The 25,574-nt window shown below is 36.9% G+C and overlaps 1 pseudogene; it reads left to right on the plus strand.

Moving 5' to 3' along the window:
• The first annotated feature begins 23,943 nt into the window (after nucleotides 1-23,943).
• On the plus strand, nucleotides 23,944-24,627 carry LOC129018775 (inhibitor of Bruton tyrosine kinase-like; annotated as a pseudogene).
• Nucleotides 24,628-25,574: the final 947 nt, after the last annotated feature.

The following is a 25,574-nucleotide window of genomic DNA, read 5'->3' on the forward strand; positions in this document are numbered from 1 at the left end:
AAGACCCAGGACCTATATTATCTCTTGTAGGAAACATTCTTTGCCATTCAGGCAGGATATGTTTGATGGAAAGATTAGTAGAACATACAGCTACTGTACACTTTGTGATGGAATGTATCACGTAATACTAAAATTGCCACTGCAGTGGGAAAAAAACAAAATAACAAAACTGCTCCTCCTTAAATTTTCCAAGAAAAATTCCCAGAGTTTCTATTAAGACTTTTAATTTATATAGTACCAGGCTCAAATTCCCAATTTTACATAAAGGCAAATGCTATGCTATCATTATTATTCCCAGTACCGGGATGGAGAACTACCTCTCTCAAAAGAGCTACAACCCTTTACTACAGTTAAAAAATTCTTTGGCTGAGACCCCAGTTATTTTGATACTATCCCTGGTAATAGCTGCATAACAAACATAATTCACTGAAGCCTACTTAAGAGAATTACTGGTAAAAGAATAAAACATTTATTGAAATCAATTCTCTCTGTCCCAAAACTCTCAATTATAACTGTAGCTGTTAAAGAAATTGCTGCTGCTGAATGAATAAAACAGGTTTTAAATATAGATCTCTGAAAAGCCTTCAATTCCAGTCACGTTCTGATTACTGGAAAGACTCCACATTGCCCTTACTTCTTGGCACTTGAACTCCATGTAGTTTGAATGTGGACTGAGCAGAGCGAAAGGTAGGAAATTTCAAAACTGAAAAAGGGTGTGTGCTGTTAAACAGATTACTGTTTTCTTCCTAAAGAGAAACCAGAACTGCCATGGTAATAAGAATAGAAGGATATCATATAAATATTTTTGTGTATATAGAAAGGCAATCAGTAAGTGCCCAGTAAGTAATTTATGATGACAATCTTATAGAACTATTTTAACATATTTACTGGGAAACTTTCTTGAATACAGAGCTATACAAAGCACTCAGAATAGTCTGTGTCTTAAAATAACTGCAATTTAAATTAACTGATAAAATACATACCTTGAACATGTAATGTCCAATCTTAAGTACTAAGAAATCTGCAAAAATTCATATGTAAAAAAAGACTGTTCATTATCTACCTGATAAGGAATGTTTTCATGGTGAAAGTGGAACCTGCAATGATGGGCATCTTACTACTCACTCATTTTTACAAATCTATACTCCAGCATTCCTGTGAAGTATTGGTTAACTGGAGAAGTAGTTTTGGTCTTCTAGGTACCTCATCTGAATGCTTCAAATTGCCCATCAGACTCACATGTGCTCTGTCAAATTTATTGGGTACTTTTCAAGGGCAAAGATGGAATCTCTCTGGAGAATGTAGGCTCTTGATTCAGATATTCTTCAATTCCAGACCCATCTCTAATATTACTTTGTATCATCAGACTTAATATTTGAAACAATTTGCACTGTTACTTCATTTGGCAACTTGGAATGACAATATAAAAACTTACCTTGTAAGTTTGCTGTGAGTATTGAATTAAATAATTTATCTAATTTACATCCTGGCTTACAGAAATTGCTCACGAAATGCTATCTACCTTGATTATCTTTTTCATATAATATTGTATCTCAACATCTACAATAGTACTCAGCCAATAGAAAAGGTTCAATGAAAGTGTCATAAATGAATTAATGTGTGAAGTGACAAAGGCTCAAAAGCAGATAAAGAAGTCACCCTGAGGACAATAAGAATATAAACCAGCGCATTAACCTCACTGTATAAATTTCTGGGAGGAAAACACTGTGTCTTATTTACCATAATTTTCTTCACTTATCACAACATATTAAGGCAACATATTTAGATAACCACATAACTTAAACTACAAGGCAAATCATTAACTAAAACTTAGTGATTAGTTGTAATTACTAACTTCTTAAACATTTTAGTTAATACTTAATCAGTGCACTATTAATGGTACCATTAGCTTCTGTTGATTAAGTACTTGTTATGAGCCTTGTACTTCTTAAAATTCTTTATACATATATCCTCACTGCAACTTTTTGAAGAAACTGTAGTAAATAAATGAACAATTGTGAAACCATGAGCAAATTAAACCTCTTCTCTTTATACGTTAGTCATTCTCAGGCGGTTCAGTCATTCAGCAGAGCGAGAATGGACTAATACGGAGCTTTTGTCTTCTCTCTAGTTAGATCAAATGGAAAGTGCAAATCTTTCTTTTCATTTAGTTGGCTCCCCAAAATCTTAACTCATTCCAGCATTAACTCAAAAGCTTAAGCCAAAGTTCTGTATGAGACAAGACAAGTCCCTTCTGCCTATGAGATTATAAAATCAAAAACAAGTTAGTTACTTCCAAGATGTACTGGGGGTACAGGCATTGAGTAAATATTCCCTTTCCAAAAGGGAGAAATCAGGCAAAACAAAAGGACTACAGGCCCCATGAAAGTCAAAAACCCAGCAGAGCAATCATTAAATCTGAAAGCTCCAAAATAATGTCTTTTGAGTCCATGTCTCACATGCAGATCACACTGATACAAGGAGTGGTCTCCCAAGGCCTTGTGCAGCACTGCCCCTGTGGCTATATGCAGGACTCATCTCCCTTACCTGCTCTCAAGGGCTGGCATTGAGTGCCTGTGGCTCTTCTAGGTACACAGTGCAAGCTGTAGGTGGAACTACAATTCTGGGGTCTGGAAGACAGTAGCCCTCTTCTCACAGCTCCACTATGCAGTGTCCCAGTGGGAACTCTGTGTGGGGGCTCCAACCCCACATTTTCCCTTGCTGTCCTAGTAGAGGTTCCTTCACTATCCTAGTAAAGGTTCTCCATGAGGGTTCCACCCCTGCAGCAGACTTATGCTTGTACCTGTAGTGTTTCCTTACATCCTCTTAAATCTAGGCAGTGGCTCCCAAGCCTCAACTCTTGTCCTCTGTGCACCTGCAGGCCCAACACCACATGGATGCCACCAAGGCTTGGGGCTTACACCACCCCCTGAAGCAATGACCCAAGCTGTACCCTTGGCCCCTTTTAGCCAAAGCTGGAACTGAAGCATATTGATTTAGTATTAACTAAAATGTTTAAAAAGTTAATGCTCATAATTAATCATTAAGTTTTAGCTAGTGATTTGCCTAGTACTTTATGTACTTGTCTAAATGTGTTGCCTTAATATGCTGAGGTAAGTGAAGAAAATTCAAGTAAATAAGATGCAGTGTTTGCCTTCCAGAAACTTATACAATGAGGTTAATGCACCTAAATTCTTATTTAGTGGTTTATAAACTTATTGTTCTCAAGGTGACCTCTTTATCTGCTTTCGAGCCTTTATCTGAGACATGGGATGCAGGGCACCACGTCCCAAGGCTGCACAGAGCAGTGGGGTCCTGGGCCTGGCCCAGGAAACCATTTTGCCCTCTTAAGCCTCTAGGCTGTAATGGGAGGGGCTGCTATAAAGGTCTCTGAAATGTCTTGGAGGCATTTTTCCTATTGTCTTGGCTATTAGCTACTCTTTATTTATGCAAATTTCTGTAGCCTTCTTGAATTCCTCCCCAGTAAATGGGTTTTTCTTTTCTACTGCACGGCTGGGCTGCAAATCTTCCAAACTTGTATGCTCTGCTTTCCTTTTAAATATAAGTTCCAGTTTCAGGTTATTTCTTTGTTTATGCAAATAAGCATAGGCTTTTAGAAGAAGCCAGGTCACATCTTGAACACTTAGCTGCTTAAAAATTTATTCCACCAGATACCTTAAAGCATCTCTCTCAAGTTCAAAATTCCACAGATCTCTAAAGTAGGGGCACAGTGTCTCCAGTCTCTTTGCTAAAGCATAGCAAAAATCACCGTTGCTCCATTTTCCAATAAGTTTCTCACCTCCACCTGAGACCTCATCAGCCTGGCCATCTCTTTTTATATCACTCTTACTATTTTGGTCAAAATCATTCAACCAATCTATAGGAAGTTCCAAGCCTTTCCTCATCTTCCTGTCTTCTTCTGAGACCTCCAAACTGTTTCAACCTCTGCCCATCTCCCAGTTCCAAAGCTGCTTCCACATTTTCAGGTGTTTTTATTAGCATAGTCCCACTTTTCTAGGACCAGTTTTCTGTATTAGTCTGTTTTCACACTTCTATAAAGATATACCTGAGACTGGGTAATTTATAAAGAAAAGAGGTTTAATTGACTCAGTTATGCATGGTTGGGGAGGCCTCAGGAAACATACCTTCATGGTAGAAGGTGAAGGGAAAGCCGGCACATCCTACATATCTGGAGCAGTAGGATGAGAGCAAAGCGGGAGGTGCTACACACTTTCAAACGACCAGATCTCATGAGAACTCACTCACAAGAAAGCACTAGGGGGATGGTCCTAAACCATTAGAAACTGCCTCTATGTTCCAATCCCCTCCGACCAGACCCTACTGTCAACATTGAGGATTACAATTCAACATGAGATTTTAGTGGGGATAGAGAGGCAAACCATGTCAGGCCCTATGAAACAGGTTAAGGTCAAAGAGATAAGGACCAAGAAATTATTTATAGGACATATAAAATAACTCAGTTATAATTTCAGCACTTCAATCCTTGTTAATTCTCACTGTAGAACTGTTACCAAATTATACAATCAAAATTTATGTAACCTCAATGAAAAATTATATTACCAAAGTTGATAAGTGAAGCTACTGACTCTAATATTTAATTTTTATGTAACAAGTTTTATTACTAAAAGATCTCTGCTATCATCTTTACCAATGATCTTTCACCATTGATCTTTCTCAAAATTCTCAATATGATTGACTATGGAAAAAGAACAAAATATACAATAAACAACCTAAAACAAGGAAAAAAGTAAGTAAAACAAACCACCCTATTGAGCATCTGACAGAAAGCCCAAGTACTTACCTCAATATCTTTACTAATTAGCTCTGTGAGCAAGTTTCATTAGCTCTGTGGCCTTCTATTTTCTTGTGTGTTATAGCTAATCCTTATATAATATTTAGAATACAAAATGCCCCTAGCAACCTTTGCCTCCAAGGACCCCAACAGCCCTAGCAACGACCATTGACAGATTTCTGCAGCCCTCACTGATATCAATCTCAGCTTGTTTTTAAAAATTATAGGTAATAATTCCCAAATTTGAGGAGAAACGTATATATTCAGATTGATGAAGCTCAAAAGTCTTCAAAACATTCAACCCAAAGAAGACTACACTGAGACACATTATAATCAAATTGTTAAAACTCAAGGAAGAGAGGATTTTGAAAGCAGCAAGAAGAAGTAATTCATCAAATACAAGGGAACATCTATCAATTATTAGTGGATTTCTCAGCAGAAATTCTATAGGACAAAAAGTGAGAGGATACACTCAAAATGTGAAAAGAAAAAACTGGTTACCACAAATACTTTTCTAACAATGTTGTTGGGTTAGATGAAGGAAAGATAAATACTTTCCTTGACAAACAAATGTTGAGGTAGTTCATCACCATTAGATTTGTTCTTTAAGAAATGCTAATGGAAATACTTCAAGCTGAAACAAGTGCCAATAAATAACACAAAAGCATATAAAAGTATGAAATTTACCAGTAAAAGTAAACATGTAATCAAATAATATTTTAATATTATATATAATGATGATGTATATATCATTTTTAACTCCAGTATAAAGGTTAAAAAACACGACTGTTAACAATAACCACAGCTACTATATTTTTTAATGAATTCATGATCTAAAAATATATAAATTGTGAAATCAAAAACATGAACTATGAGTAGAAGTCAAGTAAAATTATAATGCTTTTGTATCTGATTGAAGGTAAGTTATTAGCTGAAAATAGCCTATTATAATATGTTTTATTTAAGGCATGGTAACTACAAAGCAAAAGCCTAGAATAGATATACAAAAGATAAAGAAAAAAATTAATGAAAGCACAATACTACCAAAAATCATAAATTCACAAAGGAAGGTGGCAAGAGTGAAGGAAAGGAAGAACTATAAAACAGCCAGAAAATAATAAAATGGCAATAATACTCCTTACCTATTAATATATACTTTAAATGTAAATAGATTAAATGATCCAATCAGAAGGCATAAAGTGGTAGAATGGATTTCTTTTAAAAATGACTAGCAGAGGTATCTATACTTATATCAGACAAAATAGACTTTAAATCAAAAGATGTAACAAGAGAAAGTTATATAATAAAGGGATAATTCACCAAGGATATACAATTATAAATATATATGCACATTACATTAGGTCACCTAAATATATTAAGTAAATGTTAACAGATATGAAGAGAGAGACAGCAACATAATATTAGAGGACTTTAACATCCCAGTTTGAACAATAGGCAGATCATCCAGACAGAAAATCAATAAAGAAACATTGAACTTGAAGTACGCTTTAGACCATATGGTCTTAACAGATATATATGGAACATTCCATCCAATGGCAACAGAATACATATTCTTCTCAAGCACACACACAACATGCTTCAGTATAGATGGTATACTGGGCCATAAAACATGTCTTAACAAATATAAGAACACTTAAGTCATATTAAGTATGACCCCAATGGTATGAAACAGAAATAAATAACAAGGGGAAAATTGGAAAATTCACAAATATGTGGAAATTAAACAACACACTACTGACAGTGGGTCAAAGGAAAAAATCAAAAGGGAAATAAAATATATATTAAGACAAATGAAGATGAAAACAGACAAATCATAGCAAAACTTACGGTACAGGGCAAAAGCAGTTTCAAGGGGGGCATGTATAGTGATAGATGCCTACATTGAAAATTACTTTAAAAAGTTTCAATCAACCTAATTTTATACCTTAAAAAACTAGAAAAAGAGGCTGAGCATGGTGGCTCATGCCTGTAATCCCAGCATTTTGGGAGGCCGAGGCGGGTGGATTACAAGGTCAGGAGTTTGAGACCAGCCTGACCAACATGGTGAAACCCTGTCTTTACTACAAATGCAAAAAAAAAAACAAAAAAAAAAAACAAAAAACAAAACAAAACAAAACAAAAGCTAGGTGTGGTGGGACACGCCTGTAATCCCAGCTACTCAGGAGGCTGAGGCAGGAGAATTGCTTAAACCCGGAGGCGGAGGTTGCAGTGAGCTGAGATCGTGCCACTGCACTCCAGCCTGGACGACAGAGTGAGAGACTCCATCTCAAAATAAACAAACTAGAATATTCTAAGCCAAAAATTAGCAGAAGGAAGGAAATAAGATTGGAATCAAAATCAATAAAGACTGAAAAGACAATAGGAGAGATAATTAAAACTAATTCTACCTTTGGAAAAATAAAATTGACAAACTTTTAGCTAAACTCACCAAGACAACAAAGGAGAGGTGACTCAAATAAAATCATAAATGAATCAGGCAATATTGAAACTGATAAAGTCAAAATATAAAGAATCATCAGAAATTACTATGTGTAATAAATGCCAACAAATTCTTCTAGTTTAACCTAGAAGAAATAAATTCCTAGAAACATACAACCTGCCAAGATTGAGTCATGAATGAATAGAAAAACTTAAAAGACCATAACGATTAATGAAGTTAAATCAGTAACCAAAAGCCTCATATGATAGAAAAGCACAGGACCACATGGCTTCAGTGTTGAATTCTAACAAATATTTAAATAATTAGTTCCTTCAAAAAACTGAAGAGGAGGGAACACTTCCCAATTTATTTGATGAGGTCAGCATTACCCTGATACCAAAGCCGGAAAAGGACACTACAAAAATATTACAGGCCAATATCCTTGGTATACATAGATGCGAAAATCCTCAAGAAAATACTCCCAAACTTTATTCAAAAGCACATTAAAAGAATCATACACCATCATCAAGTGAAATATATCCCTGAAATGTCAGTTGTTTCGACATATTCAAATTAGTAAATGAAATATACCACATGAACAGAATAAAGTATAAAAATTATATGATCATCTTAGTAGATGCAGAAAAAAATATTTGATAAACTTTAACATCGTTTCATGATTAAAAACTCTCAAAAAATTACCTATAGAAAAATGCACCTCCACACAGTAAGAGTTTACATTATAGGCCCACAGGTAATATCATATTAAACAGTGAAGAGTTGAAAGTCTTTCCTTTAAGATCAGAAACAAATGAAAGATACTCAGTATTCTAACTTCTGTTCCACATTGTACTGGAATTTCTAGCCAGACCAGTAAGACAAAAAAAAAAACGACATCCATACTGGAAAGGAAAACCTAAAATTATCTTCGTTTGCAGGCAACAAAATTTCATATGTAGAAAAACCTAAAGATTCTGTCAAAAAACTGTTAGAACAAATAAAGAAGTACAGTAAAGTTGCAGATACAGAATCAATGTACAAAAGTCAGCGGTTCTATATACTAATAATAAACTACTCCAAAAAAAGGAAACAATCTCATTTACAGTAGTTTCAAAAAGAATAAAACACTTCTGTACACTAAAAACTATAAAACATTGGTGAAAGAAGTTGAAGACACGAATAATTAGAAAGATATCATTGTTTGGAAGATGTATTATTAAAATGGCAATACTATGCAAGCAATTTAAAGATTCGAGGCAATCCGTATCAGAATTAAATTGTCATTTTTTTAAATTTTACTTTAAGTTCCAGGGTACATGTGCAGAGCAAGCAGGATTGTTACATAGGTATACATGTTCCAAGGTGGTTTGCTGCAATTAATGACCTATCCTCTAAGTTCCTTTTCCTCACCCCCAACCCCCAAACAGGCTCCAGTGTGTATTGTTCCCCTCCCTGTGTCCATGTGTTCTCATTGTTCAGCTCGCACTTATGAGTGAGAATATGCAGTGTTTGGTTTTCTGTTCCTGTGGTAGTTTGCTGAGGATGATGGCTTCCAACTTCATCCATGTCCCTGGAAAGGACAGGATCTCATTCCTTTTTATGGCTGCATAGTATTCCATGGTGTATATGTATCACATTTTCTTTATCCAGTCTATCATTGATGGGCATTTGATTTGATTCCAGAACTTTGGTTTTGTAAATAGTGCTGAAATAAACATACATGTTCGTGTGTCTTTATAGTAGAATAATTTATATTCCCTTAGGTATATACCCAGTAATGGGATTGCTGGGTCAAATGGTTTTTGTGGTTCTAGGTCATTGAGGAATCAACATACTGTCTTCCTCAATGGTTGAAATAATTTACATTCTCACCAAATAGCATTCCTATTTATCCACAGCCTCTCCAGTATCTATTGTTTCTTGACTTTTTAATAATCACCATTCTGACTGGTGTGAGATGGTATCTCATTGTGATTTCGATTTGCATTTCTCTAACGAATAGTGATGTTGAGCTTTTTTTTCATATGTTTGTCGGTTTTGTAAATGTCTTCTTTTGAGAAGTGTCTGTTGATATCCTTTGCCCACTTTTTGATGGGGTTGTTTTTTCTTGTAAATTAGTTTCAGTTCCTTGTGAATTCTGTATATTACACCTTCATCCGATGGGTAGATTGCAAAAATTTTCACCCATTCTGTAGGTTGCCTGTTAACTCTGATGATAGTTTTGTCTGATGTGCAGAATCTCATTAGTTTAATTAGATGTCATTTGCTAATTTTGGCTTTTGTTGCAGTTGTTTTTAGCATTTTCATCATGTAGTCTTTGCCCATGCCTATGTCCTGAATGGTACAGCCTAGGTTTTCTTCTAGGGATTTTATAGTTTTGGGTTTTACATTTAAGTCTTTAATCCATCTTTAGCTAATTTTTATAAAAGGTATAAGGAAGGGGTCCAGTTTCAGTGGCTGTAGATGTGTGGTGTTATATCTGAGGTCTCTGTTCTGTTCCATTGGTCTCCATGTCTGTTTTGGTACCAGTACCATGCTGTTTTGGTCATTGTAGCCTTGTAGTATAGTTTGAAGTCAGTGATGCCTCCAGCTTTGTTCTTCTCTTCTTTGGTTCCATATGAACTTTGAAGTAGTTTTTTCCAATTCTGTGAAGAAAGTCAGTGGTAGCTTGATGGAAATAGCATTGAATCTATAAATTATTTTGGGCAGTATGGCCATTTTCATGATATTGATTCTTCCTATCCATGAGGATGGATTTTTTTTCCATGTTTGTGTCCTCTCTCATTTCCTTGAGCAGTGGTTTCCTTCACATCCCTTCACATCCCTTGTTAGCTGTATTTCTAAGTCCTTTATTCTGTTTGTAGTGATTGTAAATAGTTCATCAATGAATGATTGGGCTCTCTGCTTGTCTATTGTTGGTGTAAAGGAATGATTGTGATTTTTGCACACTGATTTTGTATCCTGAGACTTTGCTGAAGTTGCTTATCAGTTTAAGGAGTTTGGGGGCTGAGATGATTGGATTTTCTAAATATAAAATCATGTTGTCTGCAAACAGAGACAATTTGACTTCCTCTCTTTCTGTTTGAATACGGTTTATCTCTTTCTCTTGCCTGATTGCCATGACCAGAACTTCCCATACTATGTTGAATAGGAATGGTGCGAGAGGGCATCCTTGTCTTGTACCGGTTTTCAAAGGGAATGCTTCCAGCTTTTGCCCATTCAATATGTTATTGGTTGTGGGTTTGTCGTAAATAGCTCTTATTTTGAGATATGTTCCAACAATATCTAGTTTATTGAGAGTTTTGAACATGAAGGGATGTTGAATTTTATCAAAGGCCTTTTCTGCATCTGTTGAGATAATCATGTGTTTTTTTGTCTTTGGTTCTGTTTATTGGATGGATTACAATTATCGGTTTGCATATGTTGAACCAGCCTTGCATCCCAGAAAGGAAGCTGACTTGATTATGGTAGATAAGTTTTTTGATATGCTACTGGATTCGGTTTGCCAGTATTTTACTTGAGGATTTTCACATTGATGTTCTGAGGGATATTGGCCTGAAGTATTCTTTTTTTGCTGTGTCTCTTCCCAGTTTTGGTTACAGGATAATGCTGGTTTCATAAAATGAGTTAGGGAGGAGTCCCTCCTTTTCAATTGTTTGGAATAGTTTCAGAAGGAATGGTATCAGCTCCTCTTTGTACCTCTGGTGGAATTCTGCTGTGAATCCATCTGGTCCTGGGCTTTTTTTGGTTGGTAGGCTATTATTGCCTCAATTTCAGAACTTATGAGTCTATTCAGGGATTTGACTTCTTCCTGGTTTAGTTCTTGGGAGGTTGTATATGTTCAATAATTTATCAATTCTTCCAGATTTTCTAGATTATTTGCATAGAGGTGTTTATACTATTCTCTAATGGTAGTTTGTACTTCTGTGGGGTCAGTGGTGATATCTCCTTTATCATTTTTTATTGTGTCTGTTTGATTCTTCTCTCTTTTTCTTTATTAGTCTAGCAGTCTATCTATTTTGTTAACTTAAAGAAAAAACAGCTCCTGGATGCATTGATTTTTTTTTTTTTTTGGAGGGTTTTTTGTGTCTATCTCCTTCAGTTCTGCTCTGATCTTAGTTGTTTTTTGTCTTCTGCTGGCTTTTGGATTAGTTTGCTCTTGCCTCTTTAGCTCTTTTAATTGTGATATTAGGGTGTTGATTTGAGATCTTTCTAGCTTTCTGATGTGGCCATTTAGTGCTGTACGTTTCCCTCTTAACACTGCTTTAGCTGTGTCCAGAGATACTGGTACATTGTCTCTTTGTTCTCATTGGTTTCAAAGAACCTCTTGATTTCTGCCTTAATTTCATTATTTATCCAGGAGTCATTGAGGAGCAGGTTGTTCTATTTCCATATAATTGTATGGTTTTGTATCAGTTTCTTAATCCTGAGTTCTAATTTGATTGCACTGTGTTCTGAGAGACTGTTTGTTATGATTTCAGTTCTTTTGCATTTGCTGAGGGGTGTTTTACTTCCAATTATGTGGTCGGTTTTACAATTAGTGCCATATGGCACTGAGAATGTATATTCTGTTGATTTGGGGTGGAGAGTTCTGTATATGTCTATTAGGTCCACCTGATCCAGAGCTGGGTTCAAGTCCTCAATATACCTGTTAATTTTCTGTCTCATTGATCTAATATTGACAATGGGGTGTTAAAGCATCCCACTATTATTGTGTGAAAGTCTAAGTCTCTTGGTAGGTCTCTAAGAACTTGTTTTATCATCTCAGCGATCCTTCATTGGGTGCATATATATTTAGAATAGTTAGCTCTTCTTGTTGAATTGTTCCCTTTACCATTATGTAATGCCCTTCTTTGTCTGTTTTTGATCTTTATTGGTTCAAAGTTTGTTTTTTCAGAGACTAAGATTGCAACCCCTGCTTTTTTTGCTTTCCATTTGCTTGGTAAATTTTTCTCCATGCCTTTATTTGGAGCCTATGTGTGTCTTTGTACTTGAGATGGGTCTCCTGAATACAGAAACCGATAGGTCTTGACTCTATCCAATTTGCCAGTCTGTATCTTTTAACTGGGGAATTTAGCCCTTTTACACTTAAGGTTAGTATTGTTATGTGTGAATTCGATCCTGTCATCATGATGCTACCTGGTTATTTTGCACACTAGTTGATGCAGTTTCTTCATAGTGTCATTGGTCTTTATATTTTCGTGTGTTTTTGCAGTGGCTGGTACCGGTTTTTTTCTTTCTATATTTAGTGCTTCTTTCAGGAGCTCTTGCAAGACAGGCCTGATGGTAACGAAATCCCTCAGGATGTGCTTGTCTGGAAAGGATTTTTTCTCCTTCACTGATGAAGCTTCGTTTGGCTGGATATGAAATTCTGGGTTGAAAATTCTTTAAGAATGTTGAATATTGGCCCCCAGTCTCTTCTGGTTTGTAGAGTTTCTGCTGAGAGGTCCACTGTTAGTATGATGGGCTTCCCTTTGTAGGTGACCTAGCCTTTCTCTCTGGCTGCCCTTAACATTTTTTCATTCATTTTGACCTTGGAGAATATAATTATGGTTCTTGTGGCTGATCTTTTTGTTTAGTATCTTAGTGGTGTTCTCTGTATTTCCTGAATTTGCCTGTTGGCCTGTCTTGCTAGGTTGGGGACGTTCTCCTGGATAATATCCTGAAGAGTGTTTTCCAGTTTGTTTCCATTCTCCCCACCTCCTTCAGGTACTCCAATCAATCATACGTTCGGTCTTTTCACGAAGTCTCGTATTCTTTGGAGGCTTTGTTCATTCCTTTTTATCATTATTTTTCTCTAGTCTTATCTGTATGCCTTATGTCATCAAGGTGGTCTTCAAACTCTGATATCATTTATTCTACTTTGTCAATTCTGCTATTGATACTTGTGTATGCTTCGCGAAGTTCACATGCTATGTTTTTCAGCTTCTTCAGGTCATTTATGTTCCTCTCTAAACTGATTATTCTAGTTAGCAGCTCCTCTGACCTTTTATCAAGGTTTTTAGCTCCTTCACATTGGGTTAGAACATGCTCCTTTAGCTCAATGTGGTTTTTTATTACCCATCTTCTGAAGCCTACTTCTGTCAATTTGTCCATCTCATCCTCCATCCAGTTCTGCACCCTTGATGGAGAGACACTGCGATCATTTGGAGAAGAGGCACTCTGGCCTTTTGGGTTTTCAACTTTTTTGTTGTTGTTGATTCTTTCTCATCTTCGTGAGTTTGTCTACTTTCAATCTTTGAGGCTGCTGACCCTTGGATGAGTTTTTATCGGGTGATTTTTTGTTGTTGTCATTGATGCTGTTGTTGCTTTCTATTTTTCTCTCAATGGTCAGGTTCCTCTTCCATAGGGCTGCTGCAGTTTGCTGGGGTTTCACTTCAGGCCCTATTTATCTGGTTTGCTCCTGCCCCTGGAGATGTCACTCACGGAGGCTGGAGGACAGCACAGATAGGTGCCTGCTCCTTCTTCTGAGATCTCTGATCTTGAGGGGCACCAACCTGATGCCAGTAGGATCGCTTCTGTATAGGATATCTTATAACCCCTGTTGGAGGGTCTCACCCAGTTGGGTAGCATAGGTAACAGTACCCTTTTAATGAAGCACTTTGTTCCTTGGTGGAAGAGATGTGCTTCACTGAAGGGAAATCCACTGGTCTGGGCTGCCTGGATTCCTTAGAACTACCAGGAGGAAAGGCAAAATCTGCTGGTCCGCAGAGACTGGGGCCACCCTTCCCACTAGGGGCTCAGGCCCAGGGAGATCTGGATTCTGTCCCTGAGCCTCTGGCTGGAGTTATTGGAGTTCCTGCAGGGCAGCCCTGCCCAGTGAGGAAGGATGAGTCAGAGTCAGGCCTGAAGAGGCAATCTGGCTACAGTTTGCCACAGCCAGTGTGTTGGGCTATGGTGGCCACGTCTTGGGACCAAGCCGTACAGCCTCCCTGGCTCCAGCAAGGAAAAATCACAGCTTGGAGCTATACGGATAGATGCTGCCCTTCCCCTGCCCAGCTTGCTTAGTGTGTTAGGCAGTTGTGAATCTCAGTGCTGGCTGCTGCCCCTCCCCCGAAGAGCTGAAACCTCTTAGACAGCAGACAGTGGTTGCTCTAGTGCTGGTTTCCCCTCTCCCCAAGTACTCGGTAGGCTTAAGCAGATTCCAGCTGAAATGCTGCTGAGAATCTCCATGGCTCTGTGGTCGGGATGCTAGGCCCTAGTGGCATGGGTTCACTAGTGGGACTTCTGATCCATAGTTTGCACAATTCTGTGGAAAAAGCATGGTTTCCCCTGCTGTGCTGAGTAGCACACTCACTTACAACCTCCCTTGGCTGAGGGGGCTCCCCTGCCCTGTGTAGCTCACAGGTGGGTCACTGCACCACACTGCTCTTCCTATCTCTCAGTGGGTCACATAGCCTCCTAGTCAGTTCTGATGAGAGAACCTGTATACCTTGGTTGTGGGTGAAACATTCACGTGCTTATTGTGGTTCTTTTCAATATTGTCATTTTTTTTTTGAGAAATGGGAACAACAATCCTAAAATTGTATGGAACCAAAAAAGACTCCCAAATTCCCAAACTCATAGTAAGAAAAAATAACAAAGCTGGAGGCATCACACTTCCTGATTTTAAACTATATTACAAAGCTGTCATAATCAAAATGGCATGGTATTGGCATAACAGTAGACTCATAGATTATTGGAGTAGAATAGAGTGCTTAGATATAAATCTTCAAATACCTATTCAACCAATCTTTAAGAAAACTGTCAAGAACACACAATGGGAAAAGGATTGTTTCTTTAATAAATGATGCTGAGAAGACTGAATATCCACATGAAAAATAGTAAAAGTGGATCTTTATCTTACACCATACACAAAAAGCAACTAAAAAATGAATTAGAGATTTAAACATAAGCCCTGATATAGTAAAACTCCTAAAAGGAAATATAGGGAATAAGCTCCTTGACATTGGTCTTGGCAATACGTTTATAGGTATAATACCCAAAAGCACAGGCAATAAAAGCAAAAGTAAACAATTGGGACTATGTCAAACTAAAGAGCTTCTGCACTGCAAAGGAAACAACTAACAAAATGAAAAGGCAGCCTATAGAATAGGAGAAAATACTTGCAAACCATATATCTGATAACGGGTCAATATTGAAAATATACAAAAAACTCATATAACTCAATAGCAAAAAAAAATACTAAAAAGCCCCCCAAATGAACAACCTGAATAACATGATTTTAAAATGGGCAAAGGATCTGAACAGACGTGTTTTTAAAGATGACATACAAATCTCCAGTAAGTATGTATGGAAAAGTGCTCAACATCACTAATCATTGGAGAAATGCAAGTCAGAACCACAGTGAAATATCAACTCACGCCTATTAAGATGGCTACTGTCAAAAAGATGAGAGAATAAATGTTGATTAGGATGTGAAGTAAAGGGAACGCACACATTGCTGGTGTGAATGTAAATTGATACAACCATTATAAAAAGCAGTATGGAGTTTCCTCAAATGATGAAAAATAGAACTATCATATGATATCTCAATCCCACTTCTGAGTATATAGCCAAGAAACTTAAATCTATATCTTGAAGAGAGATCTGCATTCCCATGTTCATTGCAGCATTATCCATAATAGCTATGATAAGGAAACAAAGCAAGTGTCTATCAACAGATGAATGGATAAATTATCCTGTATGCATATAATGGAATGTTATTCCACCTCAAAAAATAAAGAAATCCTTTCATTTTTACAGTGTGGAAAAACTTGGAGGACATTATGCTAAGTGAAATAAGGCAGACAGAGAAAGAGAAATACTATACAATCTTACTTATATGTGGAATCTAAAAAACGTTAAGCCTAGCGAAACAATGTAATAACTTTTGTAAGTGGCTGGTGGTAGGGGAAATGGGGAAATATTGGTCAAAATGTATAAACTTTCAGTATAAGAAGAGTAAGTTCTAGAGATGTAATATACAGCATGGCAACTACAGTTTATAGTAGTGTGTAGCACACTTGAAATTTCCTAAGAGAGTCGATCTTAAGCATTCTCACCACATGTACAAAAGGGTAACTATGTGAAGTGATATATATGTTAATTAGCTTGATTATGGGAATTATCATACAAGATATGCATTTGTTGATTTTACCTCAATCAAACTGAAAAAAGAATACAATTGATACAACAGGCATTGTTGTAACAGATTTACATATACTAACTTAATTTGTGGTCTCCAAAGTTCTAAATATAAGAAAAACTATTATCTCCTTTTTAAAGTGAAGAAAATTGAGGCATAGACAGAATACATTATTAGGCTAGATGACATATCCAGCAATTGATAGACCTTAAAATTGAAGCCAGGCATAATCTTTACCATTCTCTGATGCCACTTTATGACTTATTGATTTGTTCACTTATATTTATGACATACACAGCTTTTAGTTTATATTAGTTATGGCTAATAGTGAGATCCCAAAAGCAGATGTCAAGGGAAGATTTGGTTGTTCAAAGATTTGGTTGGAGATGCCTGTGTGAGGGATGATAGAAAGAGAGCCAAGAAAATCTGTGAGGATTGTAAAACCGTGATACATAGCTGTTTCCATGAGTAGAAGAGATGAAATAAATATCGGGGTGGGAGAAAGTATCCTATATGGCAATGATAACCAAAGAAAGTGTTGTCAAGCCATTGGGAATCTTCAAACCAGTGTTGGCCACCAGAAGGGTTCTAGTCTTCCTGGAACAGGTCAGCCTTAGTATTGCCCTGCTGAGGTGTGGCCTCAGCTGGGCAGACATAAATTCCTGAGTGCAACAGCCAGTCAGTTACAGTTAATCTTTAGGGTTGGAGGTTGGCATGATAGAGAAAATTCTCAAGGCTGCCACACAGTTTAATTATATATACATTTTTACTACCTTTAAATTGTTTCCTACATATTGATCTTATTAATCTTGATAAAAACAGAAACAAAAATGGAAAACATAATAGGTGCTGAATAATATTTTTGGTGGTTGGCTACTTTGCTCATTGGTTTGTTAAATAATATATTCAAATATTTTTCAATGGAATGGACTATTTAAGATGATAGTTTCTAGAAATTTATCTTTAAATTCCTTCATTGAAACCATTTCTTCCATAGAAATTCACTGTGCAAAAATTCTGTTTTTAAACCTTAAAGGATTTTTTGGTGAGCTCATAGGGAAATTAGAGAGTATTTGTCCTTAAATGTCATTTTCAACAAAGAAAATAACTAAGGATAACAGGAGTTAGATTTTCCCAATATCACATTGTGAGCTAGTTTTAAAGCTACAATGTAAATCTCAAGTCTGACTTTCAAGTCTAGATGTATACGATCATGCTCATGCTTTCTCATACTGGCTATATCGCCTTATCTTTATGACACAGAAGATACTGATTTCTGGATTAAAATATATGCATCCCCTACCCCCATTCTTTAGCAGAGCAAGCAAGCTAAACATTGTTAACCGTTAACCTTTTTGTATGCCTGGTAGAGGAGGTGAGAGAGGGTAGCAGGCAATGAGGCCTTGGGGCCTGGAGAGGCACCAATATAGTTATACTCCTCCAGCTCTCTGAACTGGCAGCTGAGGCTGAGGTTGACAAGGAGGGTGTGTAAGGCATCTGTGGTCACCAAGCTGCATAAAAATTTCACTCATTTGCCGGTCAACTGGGGCTGTCAACCAGACAATCAGCATAGCCAGTTCAGCCTATGACTCTTTCAGGCAGAGAAGAAAATGTTTGACTTATTGGGAAGCCCCACTCTGATGAAAGCTGCTTTACTGTGTCTTGCATTCAGAGTGCTTTCCTCTGCCTGTCTCTCCTGATAATTGTGAGTATCATTGAGATGAATAAATAGTGATGGCAAGGCTGTCACTTCCATAATCTCATATTCTGACCTCTGGATGGAGAGGCAATGATTGCAGATAGATTCCCCAAACACATACCAAGCCTTTTCTCTACCTTCCTCCCACAATATTGACTTCCATGGTTATACAGATTACTCATCCTTTTTTCCCCCGATTACATAAGAGTCAACTGAAAATTTGAATGACTTACTTATTCTACAACTCTTATTTTCACATAAGAAACCAGTAGCTCTGTCCCCTGTGCTATCTGATGATAGATTCAAATACAAGCAAGTAATAACATTTGTTGAGAGTTCTGACCTATCCTGGCAGCAGATGAAACAAAGCAAAGGATGTAATATATACTTTTCTGCAATTAACATGTATGAAACTTAAATGAGATGTAAGAAAAAATGATAGGAATGGAGTAGAATAGCATAAAATATTAAACTAAAGATGATGATCCAAAAGATATAATAAGCACTAATGGTAATATTACAATGATAGTATTTGAAATATAAAGCCTAGGAAAATCAAGGCCATTTTATTTAAGACTTTTTTCACTAAAGCTTCTGAAGGTGAGTAGAGCAAAACTTAACTATTTTTGGGCTAAATTAAAATGAACTTACTCTTAGGTAAATAGTTTTGTGCAATTTTATATATCCATAACATGTCAGACTTTGGACAAGAACTTTAGTCTCTTGACTTCTAATAATGTACAACGGAGGGAATTATATTATTGGCTATAGTTATAATCTATTATATCAATGTTGGGAGTTGAGAAATTAAAGTCAATGAGCAAATATTTACAGAATACTTTTATTCTTGGTCCATTTATATACTAAATGTACTGCAAGACATAAAACAATGAGAACATATTGAGAATTTCCTTTGGACTTCACTGAGGTAAGGCCCCACACAGAGCATACTCTAGGTCATTTTCCTAGAGGTAACAGGTTGATTATTTGCCACAACCTCCAGTTAGGCAAAATCACAAAACTATTCCTTGACAATTTCCTAAGCTTCTGGTGCAATATTTTGAAGATTGAAAAAATTTAATTTCCAAGAATTCTAATGAGCCTCTAACTAAATCCCATGACATAACTAGAAAGGAAAAAATAGAGAAATCATACTCTATTCTTACATATTAGGCTTGTAGTCATGACCTTGAGGCTATAGATATCCAGATAATCCATTGCTTTGTATTCAGTAAATGTTTCTTAGATGTGACATTGGCCAGGCGTGGTGGCTCACGCCTGTAATCCCAGCCCTTTGGGCGGCTGAGGCGGGCGGATTACGAGGTCAGATTGAGATCGAGACCATCCTGGCTAACACGGGGAAACCCCGTCCCTACTAAAAATACAAAAAAATTAGCCGGGCATAGTGGTGGGCACCTGTAGTCCCAGCTACTCAGGAGGCTAAGGCAGGAGAATGGCATGAACCCAGGAGGCGGAGCTTGCAGTGAGCCTAGATCATGCCACTGCACTCCAGCCTGGGCGACAGAGTGAGACTCCATCTCAAAAAAAAAAAAAAAAAAAAAAGTTGTGACATTGATTAGATTTTAAAGAACAAGCACATTTAGACAAGTAAGAAGTAAAAAGCATTTCAAAAGAGGAAGCTGTGTTCAGTGAGAGGTGTTAAGTACCTAACACGTGCCCAATATAACTCTCTGCTAGGTTTGGGAGACTATTTGGATGAGAGAATTTTAGAGAAAGATATCTGCTGAGATATTGTATCATCAATTCTCACCACTAATTTCAGAAACCTAAGTTTTTCTTCTTTTAAAATATTCTATAGGAAGTCTGAGGAATGGTCAAAGAATATTTTTGTGAACAGGTATTTAAGACCAATAATCTATTTGCCACCTCTAGAATGACCCTAGGGAAGATATGTCTTGTCTGTGTGGGGAATTATAACAGTAAAGTCCAATGGAGAGGGCAAGAATCAATACCAGGAGTGTTCCTCTCTCTTACTTTCATATTTCTGTACATGATTTTCTTTTCCAAAATTAAGGGCAGAGAAGAAAAAGTGGCAAAGATAGAAAGCTACCCCCATTGTGTAATACTAAAAATAAACACTGTGAAATGTTTATTTCACAAGAAACATTGTAGGCATGTTTCTTTTAATAGCATTCCACTTGCACTGGACACTCCTACCCCACCACAGACGTAAATGCCTCAAGTGTTTCCACAGTGCTCCTTCCCAATTGCAGGAGGCACAATTTCCCAATCTCCCCTTATACCCTATAAACACATGCTCTCAAACAATTATCATCTTATGAAAAATCATAAATAAATTCTTGGCTAGGTGGTTGCACTGGGTCATCTAAAAAGCTCTGGAGTGAAAATCCAACAGGCGTGGGACCCAATATTACTAGCTGTGTATAAGATTTTAGGCAAACTAAGATCCCTTTGGATTTTAGTATATGTGAGCATTGGAGAGATGATCTCTGAGGAATTTCCAGCTTTGAAACTTTATAACATTGCAGGAGAGAGATATGTTCCAAATGAATGAGTAAATATAAAAGTTCTTTGAATATTAATATGTACTTGATAAATGAATGCTATGAAAACCATCCCAGGAAGTGCACTCACAATATGCTGAAAGCAAACTGGGTTCTAGAAGAAGATTGAATAGAAATTTTACTGCTTGCTGGCATCATATGCTTTTTGGACTCTGGCATTTGAACTGCCCTGATATATCTATAGTCTGTTTTGCCACTTCCATCTTCCAAACATGGGGGATTAATCTCAACATTCAGGCCTTACGTGGCCACTGAGCTCTATCTCCAAAGACACTAAAGCAGGAGTTCGAAAAATCACCCCCAACCATGGAGATTATGAAGCCATTCTCACATCGATCTGCTTTTTCAACAGAAAAAATAAAAAATCAAACATCACCTTATCAGGACTATGTCTGCAACCACTCCCTACTCCCCCATCCCTCATCCCCACCAAGGAGCTATGTCTAACCCCCTGCCACTCCCCCGACCCCGCTTTCTTTCTCTGTCTTGCCTGTTATTTCCATCATAATGGAGCAAGACTAACAATGCGGGCACGGTGCCAGCTCCCATTGCTGCCTGATGCTCTGATGGGCTTTAGATGTGAGCACATGTTGAGGGGACATGTAAATGATGTTTGTGTGCTGCACAGTCAGGAAAACAACATTTCTGCACTGGCTCCTTTGATCTCCTAAAAGCCAAGTATCATAATACAAGAAGATTTTTAAATGGGTATAAATAAATCCAAGTGGCTCCAGCCTACATCAGAGCCTACCTGGCTCCATTGGCTCCTTCAGGTTCGCCTTTCCCCACATCTTGGGCTCAATTAGTACTCAATTAGTACATTTCAAGTACACCTGGATTCCAACAATATCCTAGAATTAAAAGTGAGAGAAAAACTAAAATCCTTTCTACTAAGAAGTCAGTTTCTCCCATTAGAAAAGTCTGGGAGAAGTTTCTGTCACAGATTAGTAGCAGCTCTGGGGCAAAACAAAAGATGGACTTCACTTTAGTTTGCATCTGGTGCAAGTGTCAAAAACACACAGCAACAAGTTGTGATTACTTTGCAGGTTGACAGATTTATTTGAAGTAAATTGGAGGTAGGAATAATCCAGGAAGAAATAAGAATCAGAAGACTATACAAACGAAATGCATGACCAGGAGAAAAAAAAAAAAGGCATTTTAGCAGAGACATCTGCATGAGAAAAGGAAAGGGAACAAAAGCATGATATGTTCATATGATCTAAGAGTGGTGAAAAAAGAATATACCGGGGCACATATTTCAAGAGATGGCCAGGGAACTGGTAAAATAAACTTGTTTGGGATGTTTGGAGTCAGACTGAGAGATGATGAGAGACTTAAATAAAAATGCCAGTGAGGTTGTAGACGACAGAAGAGTGAAGGATGACGCATCCATGGGAGGGGTAGGATCTGCAGAAATTGAATGGTGGTAAAGAACTATAAAAACTTTAGTTGGGACTACTGAATGAAATATAGAGCTACAAATATAGAAAAAGTGATTTGGTGAAAAGTTAAGTCTCATTTGTATTGTGTCAGGTACACCCGTGGAACAGGGCCATGGAAAATTGACAGCACCTGGAAATACAGGTCTGGGTATAGGAAAGAGAAGGGGTGAAAATTTGATGACAAGCAAAGCAACAAAACTGAAACTTAAATTTTGCATAGTTTAAAAGGAGTTGGGAAGTTCCAGGGATAGACAGATGAGGAGAATGCTCAGTGTGATAGAAAATGATCAGTCTGAAAGGAGACAGAAGGGTGTTGGGCATAAAAACCAGAACAGAGAGCATTTTATGGAGTGTGTACTCAACAGTGCAAATGTAACAATCCCAGTAGTATGAGAAATAAAGAGGCTTGTTGGATTTGGCAATTTGATGATTACCAGTACAATGAACAGTTTAATTTTAGGAGAGAGAGGAAAAAGCAAAATCCAAGAGGACCAGTGGATGAGAGATAATGAACCAGAGATTTAGGTGGTGACTAATCTTGAAAACAAGTTTCATAGTAAACAGAAGAGCAATAGTTTGATAACTTTGTAGTTGAGGGAAGAAGAATATAAGGGAAGAAGAATATAAGTGAGGGGGAAGTAGCAAGTGGCAGAAAAAAAATTGAAGTATATCATGTCAGTTACTAGTAAACCTCTATCATCACTTGGTATAAGTTTTGGAAGACAAAATGTCTTATGTAGTCTGGGTTATCCTTCATTTCTCAAATTGGGCCCATTAACTGTTAGAAATCCCCTAGAATCCATGACCACAGTTCCCATTGATATGATGCTGTAACCTGACCCAGGCCTTAGGAGAGAGGGCATAGTGCATTTGTACCACCTGCCCAGAGACCAAATGAATGGCTCAGTGTCTATTAAGATGTGGAGTAGCTAAAGGAAACTGGAAGGGAAATCAGAAGCTGAGCTGATGGGAACAAGCAAATGTGACTATTTAACGAACTTGATGTTATATCTGAGTTGTCCTGTGCTGAACACGAACAGAACAGTAGAAAGAAAATATATACCAAGGGTGTCAGGCTGAACATAAAATTAGGATCCTGGAGTACGACAAAATCAGGAATCATGACGCCTGGCAAAAGAGAGAGAGAGACAAGAATGGAACAATAAAGTAGGTTATTAGGAAATGATGTAAAATCTCAAGAGTACTAGATCAAGTGAAGAGACAAGTAGCAATTCCAGTATTCAATAATTACCCGCTGTAGAATTGTGATTGGTCAGGATACCAGGAAATTATTTAAAAGTGAAATTATGGAATCTGGTTATATCTCTAGTCAAATTCACCCAAAATTAGTTAGGGAGAAGTAGTAATGGAGACAAATGCAGGTAAAATGGAAATTTAGACAAAAGGAATGATCAGCGAGAAGAAAAACCTCCAGACTTGTGCAGAATGGTGGCACAGATATGATCAGTGGCAGGACCTTTCTAGTAATATCATTTATTTGTACATGTTTTATTTAATTGTGATTTTCTTTCATGTCATCCACATAGTATCAATGTTAACAAAAGCAAGGGCAGAAATAATCACCATCATTTGCAGGTGAGAAGAGGATGAACCAGCATACTGAAGTAATTATCTCAGGACTGAAAGAGCCTGCAAACCAACTACAAGAGTTGGTAGTATCAATCCTGTTACTGGAAATGGGCTGTGTAGCAGATATTTTAAATATTGGTGACTTTTCCTGTGGTTTTAAATGTTCCCTAGAGTATGTAAGAGATGTACTATTAACGTAAGGTTTAACTTTCCCCGCAATCTTATCTGTATGGAATCCCATTGTGAAATCAGGAGACTGTAAATCTCTAGGACTACCCACTTTTGCATGGCTTCCTGTTGTGTTGTGGCTCTCAGAACTATCATAAAAACAGAAGAAAGTAGACAAAATGTGGAACTATACCAAAGTCAAATTTAGGCAAAATGATATCTTATAGAGTTAAACTTTCTCAGAAGCAGTGAAAAATAATTGTATCAACTACCAAAGAAAACAATTCAGAAATTATTTGCATGGAAACAGTTTTAACCACCCCTTCAAAAGCCCCCAAACCAGTATATGTATGGAAATTTACATAAATGTTTGGGCAAAAAAGCCTATTACTGGCCATAGTTCGAGAAATCATGTCAAAAAAGTTTGTTTTAAAGAAATTAAAAATTCTCAGGCTCCAAAAGTTGTGAGATGCTCTACTCACAGTACCCCAGGAGCAGAAAGTAGCCACATTTCAGATTTACCATCTCTGGACAGTCCCAATCCCTGGCTATCTTCTTAAATGACTGCTCTTTCCATGGTAGCCCCAGTCACTTTCACATATATTGTAGAAGAACTACAACAGGAAGCAGCTTTATTTGAAGTTGAGAAAAAACCTTGGCTCTGATTCAAACTGAAGAGGATGCAGTACATGATTTACTGGTTTTCTGTCGGGCATTTGGCAACGCTGAGGAGTTTGTCATTGTTGAAAGGATACCACAGGGACCACTGGCACTACCTATGGGGAATAAGCGTGGATATTAGTTCACTGTGGGGTTGAGATACATTTTTCAAATTATGATTGTTAGTATAAAGAAAAGCTGAGGAAAAGAGTTCTTATAAATTTAGTAAGATCATATTAAATAGAATAAGAAAGGTTCTAATTTCCTTACTGTGGTTTAAGCATAGTGTTTGATTAAAAAGAAATTCCTCAGAATTGTGATTTTAGTAATTTTTCATGTAAAAATGTATAAGAGGAAAAACTTATTAGGTTAAGATTAAATTGGATTGTTTCTTCTGAATAACAAACACTGAATAATCTAACAAATGTATGAGTAACTGAATTGTAAGACAGAAAGAACTATGTATAAAAAATAACTTTTTGTTTTAGACTTTAAAAGACCTTTCCAAATATTTGTTGTCACTATGCTTTATAACATAACACTGAGGAATTTAAAGTACGGGCATCAGTCATTAATCTAACCTATTAATGGCCAGAATTTTGTGTTTGCCTCAATGGTTGTATCACCGTTCTTGTTGCTTTTTTCATAGGCTATGAGTGTGTTCTAGGTTTAAAGATTGATCTGTTCAAATGCCATCTTTCATTTTAGATGGCACATTCTCCATTTTGCATTAAGCAATGGAGTATAGTGGAAAGGGAATAAGAACACTAATTATTCTAGACCGTTTAGTTCAAGATAATAGTTTGTAAGATTTAGAGTCATTGTGGGCTTTGGTTTTGTTTTCATTGGGATGGAGGAACTTACAATAGCCTAATTGTGACAAAATTCATTTCTGAAAGTGTTAAAATTTTCTAAAATAAATGTTTAAGTATAAACATAAGAAAGTTCGGAAAAGAGTTCTCATTTCCTTCACAATATTGTATATTCAGAAGTTCTCTGAGCCTATGTTGTATATCTAGAAACAGAAATTAATTTCTTTATAGTATACTATTTGGTTTGAGTATTTAAATCTTTTTAAAAAAGTTAAAT

Source organism: Pongo pygmaeus, chromosome 17 (assembly GCF_028885625.2).
Source record: "Pongo pygmaeus isolate AG05252 chromosome 17, NHGRI_mPonPyg2-v2.0_pri, whole genome shotgun sequence".
Taxonomy (NCBI): domain Eukaryota; kingdom Metazoa; phylum Chordata; class Mammalia; order Primates; family Hominidae; genus Pongo; species Pongo pygmaeus.